Raw genomic sequence first — 14,497 nt, 5'->3', positions numbered from 1 at the left:
TCCATTGCTAGAGGGAGACTGCCTGCTGCTCCCACCTCCACCGCTAGAGGGAGACTGCCTGCCGCTCCCACCTCCACCACCAGAGGGAGCCTACCTGCACAGAAGGCACAGGTGTCGTTGTCCATCCATCAACAGTCCAAAGCACCTTTGACCCTTGTTCCACAGTCCAATTTCTTGTGTTCTTGTGCATATTTTAGCCTTTTAGTCTTGTTCCCCTTTCTTAACAGATGTATTCTTACTGCAACACATCATTTAAGTCCTGATTTCAAGAGTAACCTTTGTACTGTTGATTTGATGGACAACGACACCTGTGCTTTCTGCCAGTTCTGTTGTCAATTCAACACTTGTCTTCTTTCTATTCTTTAGGGATACTATCTTCAAGTATTGCTAGACAATACTTGACAGACAGCTTTTTGGGTCTTCCAGTCCTGGGTTTGTCAATTACAGATGATGTTTCTCTGTACTTGTTGATTATGCTTTGGATACCACACCGTGAAAATCAAGTGATGCAAGCTGTTTTACTCAGTTTTTCCTTCTTTATGCAGGTCAAGGTTGTTATAATAGTAGAAAACACTAGTGGAGGCTTTGAGTAAATTGTTGATGCTCATAATGCATCAGAATAGAAAAATGCAACATGTCTAAGACTTTTGCACAGCAGTGTATATATATATATATATATATATACATGTATATATATATATATATATATATATATATATATATATATATTATAAAGAGAGAGAGAGAATTAGTAATTAAATGTACTGCAGCTTACTTGACTGTAGTAAAATAAACATAAAATGACATTCACTAAATTTAGCTCTCAGATTGTGCTAATGAAAATATGATAGAACTAGTGAAATAAAATATATGACAATGTGCTTGCTGTGGTGCATTTAATATCGAAAATAACAGAATGAACACACTGCAATTTACACTTGTTTTTACTGAAAAATAAACAGTAAGATGTAATGATAAGACCAGTCTGTGTTACAGTACATGCTGTCAGATCAGGACTTGAGTAATGCTGAGCATGGGAGCTGCAGCATGCTGTTTCCCATATTACAACTGTAAACAATTAAAGGCACGGTCACAAATTCCACACACATTTTCAGCTAGTCTTTTATTGCAGGGGCCTGAATGCTCCACAAGTCAATTTTTCTTGTTCATCTTGCCTTGCTGTGAGCAGTGCTGAAATAAAACTCCTTTGTTGCACTAATGGAGTACTTTGTCATACACTACAAGCAGACCACTACTAGTCTAGCATGCTTAAACCATCCAAAATTGCACCAGAATGCACCATTTTAATCCCTTTGTTCAAAAATGGGGGGGGGGATGGGACGACGGGACACACCCCCACACTGTTCCCCATCGGCCCTATGTGCCACGATGAGATTGGTGCCGCCTACTGCCTTGTAAGTGCCTGTGACAGAAATTCGATGATTCTTGGTTGTAAATCTCCCTCCCGACCTGTGAGGGCGCTAAGCAGCAAGAACAGAGTTCTTTGGATGGGCAGCCGCAGATTGGAGAGGCGGTTGCACTCGTTTTCCAAGGGGTCATGTGTGACGGCATAAAAGGGGATGGAGAATCGCAATCTGTTCCTTCGTGTTGTTTTTGTATTTTAACCTAAAAGGCTGCTACATAAATGTTTATGCTTCCAGACAAAAACCATAATAATTATCACTTGTGGTGCTGAAGACAGCTCCCTGTTCCAGTAATGCATGATAAGGAAGATTTATAATCTCTGCGCCCTTAAAAAACAGCCATAATGATCATTCCAGGTGGTGTGTAATTTTTTTATAAAAATTTAGTCATTGCCAATTATTTTTTATTATTTTCTCCCAATTTGGAATGGCCAATTATTTTATTATGCTCAGCTCACCGCTACCACCCCTGCGCTGACTCGGGAGGGCGAAGACAAACACACGCTGTCCTCCGAAGCGTGTGCCGTCAGCTGACCGCTTTTTTTCACAATGCAGACTCACCATGCAGCCACCCAAGAGCTACAGCGTCGGAGGACAACGCAGCTCTCGGGCATCTTACAGGCAAGCCCGCAGGTGCCTGGCTAGAATACTGGGGTCGCTGGTGTGCGGTGAGCCGAGGACACCCTGGCCGACCTAACCCTCAACCCCCCCCCCCCCGGGCGGCACTCGGCCAATTAAGCGCTGCCCCCCTGAAAGCTCCCGTCCTCGGTCAGCAAAGGAATAGCCTGGACTCGAACTCGCGACACCCTTACTATAGGGCACTTCCTGCACTCCACACGGAGCGCCTTTACTGGATGCGCCACTCGGGAGCCCGTCAGGCAACATTTTTGCATGAAAAATAAATGATAATGATAATTCCTGTTGGTATGTAATGCATGGGGAGGAAGTAATAATTTGGAAGACAGAACCGACCAAGACTCCCTCATTGCGCTACATTGGACCCGACTGGCCAGGCGCCTGGTAAACTCAAGCGGACACCTGTAGCGCTGGCCTTTGTCCTCTAGCTGCCAGTACCTGGCTGACATCCACTCTTGAATTCCTGGGTATAAAGAGGCAATTAGCTTGATTGTGGGATCGAAGACCAGTGACTTTGCACATCCAGTGTTAGACTTTCCATAAAGCGCACACGGTATTGTAAAGGTGGATTCAGTTTTTTTAATACTGATTTATTTCAAGCTATTAGTGAAGAAAATTATTAATCGATCCCTGCAGAAACTTTGAAGTTACACTTCCAGTCAAGTTTGTAAGGACACAAGGTAGCCATTGAAAACATGTCAATTACAGCAAAAACAGTGATCTAAGGCAAGTTAATGCATGAGGCTTGTGGGAGTTTCAGTTATATTAAAGAAATAGAATGTTTCAAGGTTAAAAAATACACTTAGGAAGAGTCATTGACTAAAAAACGAAATGTTCTAAATAGTTGTTCCTACAAGAAAACAAACTCCCAGAAACTACTTACATGTGTTGGCTGCGTTCCTTCAGTGGGAAGTGCATCATGGAAAAGAGTACAAAAGAAGTTCCCTTTCAAGTCGAAAATAACCATCAAGGTATGGGACATTGCCGTCAGGCAGTAGGGATTGGCTGAGCTTTATGTCAAAGCTGCCGATAGGCCTCGGCGCAAGCTGCCGTGTAAGCCCGCCCCCTTGGGAGCTTACTATACGCAGCGCGCGGAGAGTCACTTCCTCTTTTGCCTTCAGCATCAGTAGCGGTAGGACTTAGAGCTATTTTGACTGATTGTACTCACTAAGCTTAGGCTTGAGAAGCTGGTTTATCCCCTTCTCCGAGTTTATTTCAGTTATTATTATTATTATTATTATTGTATTGTATTATTTTAGGATATATTTTGTGTCTACATTATATATTCCTTTTCGCTTTGCTTCGGCATTGCGTTCTTCGTGGTCTCCCCGTCTTTCCTCTGTTCCTTATTTACTGTTGGGTTTTTTGTATATATATTTTCTATATATATTATATTTTGTGTAATTATATTGTTATATATATTTATATTGTGTGTCGGACACGTGTTGGGTTGGCCTTGGCCACGCGCAATTGCATCCTCGGTCTAGCTTAGGCTAACCGTGTGTGTGTGCGGGTAGTCTGCTCTGCAGTGTCCCCCCCCGCGGCGCGTTCCCGCCACGTGGTATTGCACTACACTCCCTTTCCTTCTGCAGCGTCCACAAAAAAAAAAAAAAAAAAGTTTTTCCCTTCACTTACAGAGGAAGACAACCACCAACGTGTAAAATCCCCAGCACCTTCAGGTAGGTATTGCACAGCATCAGACACTGTACCAGCACTTTGCGTCTCCGCTTGGCGGGTCAGCTGACGCTTAGGCGTCTGTGCTAGCGTTCCACGCTCGGTACTCGCGCTTCGGCGCTCGCGCTCCGGCGCTTTTGGTGTCAGCGCTTGTGCGCTTGGTGCAGCGCTTCGGCGCTTTGTGCAGCGCTTCTGCGCTTGGTGCTTAGTGCTTCTGCACTTGGGGCTCAGTGCTCGACGCTCGACGCTTCGGCGCTCGGTGCTCGATGCTCGGTGCACGTTCCATCAACGTCGGTGCTCGACGCTCGGTGCTCGACGCTCGACGCTCGGTGCACACACCCTCGACGCACCTCGGTGCTCGACGCTCGGTGCTCGACGCTCGGTGCTCGACGCTCGGTGTTCGACGCTTCGGCGCTCGACGCTCGGTGCTCGGCGCTTGGCGCCTCGACGCACGCACCCTCGACGCTCGACGCACGCGCCTCGACGCTCGGCGCTCGACGCTCGGTGCACGCACCCTCGACGCACCTCGGTGCTCGACGCTCGGTGCTCGACGCTCGGTGCTCGACGCTCGCCGCTTCGGCGCTCGACGCTCGGTGCTCGGCGCTTGGCGCCTCGACACACGCACCCTCGACGCTCGACGCTCGACGCACGCGCTCGACGCTCGACGCTCGACACTCGACGCTTCGGCGCTCGACGCTCGGTGCTCGACGCTTCGGCGCACGACACCTCAACGCGCGCACCCTTGACGTCGACGCACGCACCTCGGTGCTCGACGCTTCGGCGCTCGGTGCTCGACGCACGCACCCTCGACGCCTCAGCGCTCGACGCGGCGGCGCTCGACGCACGCACTTCAGGTGCTTGACGCTTGGTGCCCAGCGCTTCGGCGCTCGACGCGCACCTCGGCTCTTCGTCATTGACGTCAATATGCCTGGGTTCCACCGTTGTGTGACCTGTCAGGCCAAATTGCCTGCCAGCGACCCTCACGAGGACTGCGTCGCATGTTTAGGGCCGGACCATGCAGCATCTGCCCTGGCAGACAGGGCATACTGCCAGCTATGTGCGGGGTTTCAAACACGCACCCTGCGCCAGAGAGCTAGGAAGGCGTTGGGAGGTCGTTCCCCATCCTCGGGCTCGTCCCACACCGTCTCGGCCCCACCATCGTCTATCGTGTCGCTGCCGGCGACGTCTCAGCCTATGAGCCCATCTTCCCAGCTTACAGCTGGTCAAAGGTCTCCAATTAGGCGTGCTCGGGAACGTTCCCGCAGCCCCTCCTCTCGCGGGGCTCGCCCCCGTCGGGAGTCGCGATCCAGATCTCGATCGCCTCGCCGGAGAAGGCACTCCCGCTCCCCTCGAAGGGGTAGACGGCATCAAGACACATCTGGGGTGGCTGAGCTCACCTCCAAGATGTCGCAGTTTATGGAGCTCATGATGGGACAACAATCCCTCCTCATGACTCTAGCGAATGTGGCGCCTCGGGCCCCAGAGATGGTTACCGGACCCAGCGCTAGTCAGCCGATGGTTCCTCCACCAGTTCCCCAGGAAGTAGAGTGGGACGCCGATGCTGTCTCAAGGGACGCATCTGATGCAGACCCGCTCTTTGAAGACACAGAGCCTGAGGTGGCATCCCAGCACTCTGGGCAGGACGACCCTGAAGTGCTGGATACTAATGACCCTATCTGGTCAGTGGTGGAGAGGGCAGCCCGTCATCTGGGCGTGGACTGGCCTGCATCAGAGCCAACACGTCGCTCTCTATTTGAATTGCCATCGGCTCCGCCCCTTCAGTCCAGGATGCTCCCGGCATTCCTGGATTTTATTAAGGAGGTGCAGTCCACCTGGGGAGCACCGGCCTCCGCCCCTGCGACTTCTCGCAAGGCTTCGGCCTTCACCATGCACGGGGCGAGCGAAGCTGGGCTGGCGTTGTTTCCGCCAGTGGGCGCCGCGTTCGCCGCGCTAGTAAAGACGCCGACACTTTCGGGGCTGGCTAAGGACCCTTCCTGCCCTAACAGGCAGTGTAGGATTACGGAGGCCCACCTAAAAAAGGGTTATGCCGCGGCTACAGAGGCAGTTAGACTGTCCAACGTGGCCAGCCTCCTGACAGTCTACCAGGCGGCGCTGATTCGCGACCTGCCTGAGTCCCCATCCGTCGGGCTCAGAACCGAGCTGGGTGCAGTTGCACAGCTCTTGGTCAGGCTGGCTGATAAGGCCCCGTTGCTAGATGCTCCTATATCCCCGGGGCACACGTTTGGCCCAGCGGTGGAGGAGATGCTGCAACGCTCCGTCAAGGCGCGTGAGGCGTCGCAGCAGTTGGCTAAGATGTGGCCAAGCAAGCCTTTCCAGCCAAGGCGGCCGCAGGAGCGCCAATGGCGCAGGGCGCCGCCGCAGCAGCAGGCGCACCCACAGGGCAGTAAAACCGCCCCTTCGGGGGTTGCAGCACGCAGCCAACCCGCGTTTGCAAGACCGCAGCGCGGAGGGTGGCGCCCCAGAGGAGGCAGCAGACCACGCCCTCGTGGCTCTGGTCAGGCCCCTCGTGAGCGAGCGCAGCCTAAGCAGCCCTGAGAAACCCCGGCAGCCGTTAACCCACCCCTACACTGTTCCACAGCTCCTGTTCTGGCAACAATGCACCAACGACATCTGGGTGCGCAAAACTATACTCACCGGGTACACCCTTCAATTCCGGTTAAACCCCCCCCCCCCTTCAGGGGAGTGGTGGTAACTGCAGTGAAGGACTCGGTTCAGTCCTCAGCTCTAAATGCAGAAATACAGGCATTGCTCAAGAAGCGTGCCATTCAACTAGTAGACCCTGCTCTGACCGACCAGGGGTTCTACTCCAAATACTTCCTTGTGCCAAAGAAGGACGGCGGGCTCCGCCCTATTCTAGACCTGCGTGTACTGAACAAATACCTACGGGTGTTGTCGTTCAAGATGCTTACGCACAGGCACATTGTCCAGTCTGTCCGGCAGTGCGACTGGTTTACCACCGTAGACCTCACAGATGCGTACTTTCACGTTCCCATCTGTCCGGGTCACAGAAAGTACCTACGTTTCGCATTTCAGAGCAGGGTCTACGAGTTTTGTGTCCTGCCATTCGGCCTGTCTCTAGCTCCTCGAACCTTTTCGAAGTGTATGGACGCCATTTTAGCCCCCTTGCGGGTTCAAGGCGTTCGACTGCTGAACTATCTGGACGACTGGCTCGTCTGCGCGCAGTCAAAGGAGCAGTTGGCACAGCACACAGTGATGGTTACAGACCATCTTCAGCGGCTAGGTCTGAAGGTCAATCCAGACAAGAGCCGCCTCGTGCCCAGCCAACAGACCGAGTTTTTGGGTCTGCATCTGGACTCAGTGTCCATGGAAGCGACCCTATCGACACAAAGAGTTGCCTCATTAGAGCGGTGTCTCTCCCTATTCAGGTTGAGAGAAACAGTCAGCATGGAGCTCTGTCAGCGCATGCTGGGGTTGATGGCTGCCGCCTCGCAAGCCCTTCCTTTGGGCTTACTACACCAGAGACCTCTGCAGGCCTGGTTCAATGCCTTCGCGTTGCACCCGCGGAGAGACAAGCACCACAGGCTGAGGGTATCCCGAACCTGCTGGGAAGCATTACGCTGGTGGAAAGTTCAGTCGAACATCCGCCAGGGCGTGCGCTTGGGTCCCATCTTCCGAAGGGAAGTTATCACAACCGACCAAGGTTGGGGAGCAGTCTGGAACAGGACAGGGACCCGTGGAGTGTGGTCAGGACCCTGGAGGTCAGCCCACATCAACGCTCTGGAACTCAGAGCAGTGGACCTCGCCCTTCGGCACTTCTTGCCAGTGCTTCTAGACAAGCACGTGTTAGTGCGGTCAGACAACACCACAGTAGTGGCGTATATCAATCGCCAGGGCGGATTGCGGTCCCCAGGTCTTCACCGGATGGGAACGCGGCTGTTGCTCTGGGCTCAACCGCGGTTAGCCTCTCTGCGTGCAGTTCATCTGCCGGGCAGAGTCAATTACGCAGCGGATCTCCTGTCCAGAGGAGGTCCTCTTGCGGGCGAATGGCGTCTTCACCCTCGGGTGGTAGAGCGCATTTGGGACTGGTTCGGCACAGCGCAAGTCGATCTCTTCGCTTCGCGAGAGACCACGCACTGCCCCCTATGGTTCTCGGTGAAGGACCTCGACAGCCCCCTAGGAGTCGATGCACTGGCTCACGAATGGCCGCCAGGGCTCCTGTACGCATTTCCACCGATTTCGATGCTCCCCGCCTTCTTGGAGAAGGTCAGGGTAGAGCAAGCGACAGTGATTCTGATCGCTCCTCGGTGGCCTCGGAGGATATGGTTCCCGAGTCTAGTGCAGTTGTTGCACGGTCGCCCGAGGGAGCTCCCTCTGCGAGCGGACCTGTTGTCCCAAGCCCAGGGAGGGCTATGGCATCCGAACCCCAAGCTCATGCAGCTATGGGCTTGGCCCCTGAGCGGGAGCGCCTGTCAGCCTTAGGGCTTTCGACGGTGGTTATATCCACTATTCAGAGTGCGAGAGCGCCCTCTACTCGGTCGCAATATACGTATAAGTGGCAATTATTTCAGAGCTGGTGTCTGGCTGAGGGCCATGACCCGGTCTCCTGCCCTATGGCAGTGATATTACAGTTTCTGCAGAAGCTGTTAGACGAGGGTAAGTCTCCCTCTACACTTAAAGTGTATTTGGCCGCTATTTCGGCTTGCCACGTACGCATTGACGGGTTATCACCTGGTTGCCATTTTTTGGCATCTCAGTTTCTGAAAGGCGCAAGACGCTTGCGGCCTCCAAGAACGACCAGTTTACCGTCGTGGAGCCTTGATGTGGTGCTAGAAGCCCTTGCCAAGGCACCGTTTGAGCCTCTCCACAGCGTGGATATGAAGCTCTTATCTATTAAGACTGCGTTTTTGCTGGCTGTAGTATCAGCAAAACGCATGAGCGAGTTACATGCACTGTCAGTGCATCCTTCTTGTACTCGTTTTGCAGGAGACGGTTCTAAGGTCTCCATGCGCCCTAATCCGGCCTTTTTACCAAAGGTTATATCCCCGTTCCACATGAACCAGTCAGTCGAGTTGATGGCGTTCCATCCTCCTCCTTTTTCTTCCCCAGAGGAAGAGCGGTTACACATGCTCTGCCCTGTGAGGGCATTGAGGTGTTATATTGACCGTACAAGGACTGTGAGGCAGACAGAACAGTTGTTCATATGCCATGGTTCTAGATCTTTGGGTCAGCCGCTGTCTAAACAGCGCCTTTCCCACTGGATAGTGGATGCTATTAAATTAGCGTATGAATCTGCAGGCCTTCCGCCACCAGGGCAGTTGAAGGCGCATTCTACCAGGGGTATGGCGACATCCTGGGCCCTCTTTCGAGGGGTGCCGGTGTCTGATATTTGCGTGGCAGCCAGTTGGGCTACGCCGCATACTTTCATGAGGTTTTACAGGCTAAATGTACTGGAATCCTCTGCTCCGTCATTTGGAGCATCTGTGTTGCACTCTATGACGCCTCAGGTTGCGGACATCTAGAGTAGGTGACAATATGGTGTGACTATTCCACCTTGGGACAGGTGTCATAGCGAGCATAGACGCTGAGGCGCAGCTCCGCATATGTGTAGATGTACTGCCTACGCAGTTGCGTTATGACGTAAGTCTGTCCTACTGCCGAGAATCCTCCCTCGCGACGGCTTGGGTACACTGTTCCCATACCTTGATGGTTATTTTCGAATTGAAAGGGAACGATAGGTTGCGGATGCAACCCCGGTTCCCTGAAAGAGAAAATAACCATCAAGCCGCGAGGTCGCTCTGGAGGCCTTCACGGCCTGAAGGGCAAAAGAGGAAATGACTCTCCGCGCGCTGCGTATAGTAAGCTCCCAAGGGGGAGGGCTTACACGGCAGCTTGCGCGGAGGCCTATCGGCAGCTTTGACATAAAGCTCAGCCAATCCCTACTGCCTGACGGCAATGTCCCATACCTTGATGGTTATTTTCTCTTTCAGGGAACCGGGGTTGCATCCGCAACCTATCGTTAGACATTTTTCTTTGTTAACAAATGCCATGAAAAAATATCATTTAAAATCAAATACACGTTGAACATAAAGGGATAGATGTAAGGATACGCGCAAAGTGATTTGCGGGTGCAAAACCCCCATAATGCTGCCATAAATCGTGTTTAGCCACTGTAAAAACTGATTTTACCAGTCGCTAAAAATGTAGCGGATGTAAACAATGGTGTTCACCTGGCGTTCTGCACCCGCTATCAAATTTGCACTTTGCCATCATTAATCCTTTACAATTTTACTGAAATGCATTCGAATGAAAAAAAGAGCATAGAATTGGGTGGGATCTGGATACTAAGTGGGTGTAAACATTATAATGTGACGTAAGGATTTTGCCTTGCACTTAGGCAATTGCTGACCCTCCGAAAATTTAAACCTCTTCTTACAAGGTGCAAACAATTGTAGAAGAGCTGTATAAAAGCACACACCTGCAGAGACCTGTCATTGGCTTCAGGATGGCTGCTGTGGTACACTTCCTGATGCGGCGATACTTGGCTCTTGTTGAGGAGAGGTAGGACTAAGAAGACCCTGCATATTCAATCCCAGGGTCACTTTGTAGGAGGATGTGGTGCTAAAGCGTTATCGTCTCACTCCACAGGTCATCATTGACCTCATAGCTGAACTGAGGGATGAGCTGCACCCCAGCATCAATCTAGGGACCGCTATCCCTGCACATGTGAAAGTGCTGTGTTCCCTGCACTACTTAGCCTCTGATTCCTTTCAGACAACAGTTAGAATGTCTGGAGGGATAACCCAATCCACCTTTTCCAGAGTGCTAGACAAATTTCTGGATGGCATACTAAAAAGGGCAGGCCCATACATATAATTTCCTAAGGATTCTAGCATAACTGATGTTAGCTTTTCCAAATAACTCAATTTCATGCTGAGTGACCTCAGCTGTAAGGACTCTCAGCTCCTTCTCATAAAACTTTTCTTTTCCAATGCGCCAACTTTGCTTCCCTTCTTCTGACATATTTTTTCGTGCTCCACAAATGTCATACAGCATCTACTGCTCTCTGTACTCCTAACTCTGCAAGTGCGACCACTAAATAGACCGATTATTATAATTGTGGATCATTATTTGTGCGTGCCAAGTAATTTGCATTGCTCTAAAGCTTAGATAGGGCACAGTGCAAAATAATTGCCTGGCCACAATGCAATTTGAATTTTGCATCCGCAATTACTTGCACTACACCTATACTTACATCTACTCCAAAGTGTGCATCTTTCACATAGAAAAAATTTAGATGATGGTTATACATGTTTGATTAGATTTACTGGAATGATTTTGTTATTCCAGTATTGATATAGGTCTCAAAAAAGCAGTTGTAGGGGCTCCCGAGTGGCGCATCCAGTAAAGGCACTTCGTGTAGAGTGCAGGATGTGCCCTATAGCCTGGAGGTCGTCAGATTGGGTCCAGGCTATTCCACTGCCAGCCGTGGACGGGAGTTCCCAGGGGGCGGTGTACAATTGACCGAGCGCCGCCCGGGGGGGGGGGCTTAGGTCAGCCAGGGTGTCCTAGGCTCACCGTGCACCAGCAAACCCTGCAGACAGGCCCAGCTGTGTGGTCCTCCGACGCTGTAGCTCTGAGGTAGCTGCATAGCGGGCCTGCAGAGTGAAAAGAAGCAGACGACTGATGACACACGTTTTAGAGGACGCGTGTGTTCCCTTTCATCTCTCCAGAGTCAGCACGGGGGTGGCAGCGGTGAGCGAGGCTTAAAAATTGGACATTTCAAATTGGGGAGAAAATGGGGTAAAAAAACAATTGGCGATTCCAAATTTAAAAAAAGAAAAAATAATACACGTTTCAGCAAACTTGTGTTTTCATTTTCAAACATGCTATCTGGTACTACACTAGGTTAAAGAAATCTCTGTTTGCCAGGCATGCTTTTAGACTGTCTTGCACTTTCTAGGTCATTTCACCAGGAGGATGACATTGTCCCCACCTCTTTGGCTTCTTTCCTGTCAGTTAGCACTCAGCTACTCACCCTATTGACTGCTTTCAGCCAGTAACATGCTTTGACCCAGAAGACACTGCTGGCCTGAGGGAAAATGACAAAGGAAGTAAAGCAGTAGCAGGCTTCCTATAAGGCAATGCCAGCAGACTAAGAATACCACATATCTGTTTTCAAATGAAAATACATGTTTGCTATAACAGGTGTTTCTTTCAGAACAACACATTTGAGACCATTGTAGCTAATGGAAGTGCACAATTGGTAATATTAATTTTGTTAGCTACAATTACTTTATTAAACTTAAATATCCACAAAAAAAGTGCTTTCCTGTCTGCTTATTGTGTCCCTAATTACTATGGACAGTGTTATGGCAGGTATTTCCCAGTTATGTAATCTTTTTCAGTGTGTCTTTATTGAGTCATGGCTTTAACAATGATCATTAAGGCAGCATGGAGCCCACTCTGTTTAAGTATCTGGCTGCTTTCCTATCATCAACTCATTCTTAAGCTGAGAAGAGGCTCTCTGGCAGGCTGGAACAGACACTAATAGAAACACATTCCTTTGATCTGCACTTCATATTTTCCATCTGATTACTGGATTCATCTTGTGGCTTCAAAGCTAAAGAGGGTTATTTTTGAAAACATTTACTATTCTAAAACCAAAACAACATGGGGGGGTGGATATCAGAGGGGTGGAGAATAGGATTTGGGATTTGCAGTATGAGAATATTATGGATGCTCAAAAGGCTTCCTTACAGTAAAGATTTAAAAATACCTTTTGTGATGCCGTTACAATACCAATGTCTTGATCGGCTGGTTTCACTGAGCCCAGTTAGATAAGGCAGATAATCGCAGATCAGTGCTAATCGGGGTCTGTGAACCAGACATGTTATAATGAGGGCTTCTAGTTTTCGGTTTTTATTTTTGATCACGTGATGTCCCTATAAACATATTTTGAGCCGATTCGCTTTCTTAATCAAACACTAATTACCAAAGGAAGTTGTTTCTTTTTACCCTCATATCTTGATTGAGTTAACAAACGATGTGCATTGATCTCACCTGATTCTATTTAAACCTGCATTTTGTTCTCGACGAATTCAGCTTATTAATTTCCACTGCGTTAGTTTTCAGTAGTGCGTCGCTAATTTAAACAATCTGGTATTCAGTTAAGGCTTAACAACTATTAATTAGGCTGGGCTGTGTGGTACAGTGGTTAAAGAAAAGGGCTTGTAACCAGGAGGTCCCCGGTTCAAATCCCACCTCGGTCACTGACTCATTGTGTGACCCTAAGCAAGTCACTTAACCTCCTTGTGCTCCGTCTTTTGGGTGAGACGTAATTGTAAGTGACTGTGCAGCTGATGCATAGTTCACATAACCTGGTCTCTGTAAGTCGCCTTGGATAAAGGTGTCTGCTAAATAAACAAATAATAATAAAATAATAATTAAGGTTTAAAGGGAGGGAGAAAGATGGAAAATGAAAACTGGAAGCCCTAGGTATACTGTGCAGTCTATAGTTTTTAGGGTGATTTGTGTTTGTGCTGAAGAAATAAAAAAGAGACCAAAAATCTAACATAGTACACAGCAAAAAGGAACAAAAAAAACACTATCTGCCCAAAACCCTTCGCATTATATAATATAAAGACAACTAGCTAAAACATTTGTCTAAGGTTTGTTTTAATAGTACTAATATTAGAAACCTTTTTGCTCAGGTGCCCACCTTTCCTTTTAAATTTAGGTTTGATCCCTCATGCAACAGAGTTACTTCGAGCCCCAACCAGAGGGACCAGTTAGAAAACTACTGGTTTAAACTACGGGTGATATCATTTCAGTAGCAGAAATACTGCACAGTGGTCCTGATATGGTAGCTCTCTAATACCATACTGCTGGATTGCCAGTTTGCATGAATCCTTCCAAACCATGTGAGTGTTTGTAGGAATTACCATTGCATATGTTTTGCCCTTTAGTACATGCTCATTGTGGTTCACCTGGAACCTTTTGTCCATGTTGAAAACTGAAAACTAATTGGACACAACATTTTCCAATCTTTATTCTATTCAGCTGTTTTTCATGTAAACATGAACAATACGGGGTTCCCCGAATGGCTCCCCTGGTAAAGGGGCTGCGTGGGGGTTTGCAGATTAGAAAGCTGCTGATATTTTAAGGAATCATCTCTTTGGCTGTGGTGCTCCTGCAGGTTAGAGTAGCAAAATTGGCAGGGCTGGTCGTTGACGTTTAGGGACTGGTGGCTCGCAAAACATGTAGATCCCCTGGATGTAAAAAGGGAATTAGCTTGGTCAGTGGTTCAGAGAACGCTCACTGACCTTCAGTTCTCCTGAGTTTTTGTGGGGATTGCTGTGGTGAGGGAACATATTGAATATTCGAAATAGTTTATTTTCAGAAGAAGACTGCCGTGTTCGCATTAGCAACATTATCAGTGTCCCAATATCGTTGTGCTTAGACTTTTTTGTTCTGTGCTTGTTTTTTTACTTTAAATTGGCATGATTTTTCAAGAAGCACACTAGCAAAATTCGGTGGTAAAGGTTAATTACCATGGTCTGACCTCATTCTAGTAGACCATGTAGGAGAAGAGGCTGACACAGGCTATGAAGTGCTTCATAAAAATAATCTACCTATTGAACAAATAAGAGGAAAGAAGGTTTATTTCAACTCCTTTGTTAGCATTCCTTTAAGTATTGTAGTGGTTTCAGGGGTTGTGCTGTGGATGGACGTTATGTGCCTGCAAGGTTTCTTTCTTTTTTGACTGCCAGGACCACGGACAG

General features: G+C 49.1%; 1 protein-coding gene across 1 annotated transcript in view; it reads left to right on the top strand.

Moving 5' to 3' along the window:
* LOC131737607 (uncharacterized) overlaps positions 1-14,497 on the top strand; it is a 34,259-nt gene that overhangs the window by 17,891 nt on the left and 1,871 nt on the right. The gene's annotated exons all lie outside the window — the stretch shown is intronic.

Source organism: Acipenser ruthenus, chromosome 7 (assembly GCF_902713425.1).
Source record: "Acipenser ruthenus chromosome 7, fAciRut3.2 maternal haplotype, whole genome shotgun sequence".
Classification (NCBI taxonomy): Eukaryota; Metazoa; Chordata; class Actinopteri; order Acipenseriformes; family Acipenseridae; genus Acipenser; species Acipenser ruthenus.
This window is presented reverse-complemented; position numbering and strand designations above follow the sequence as displayed.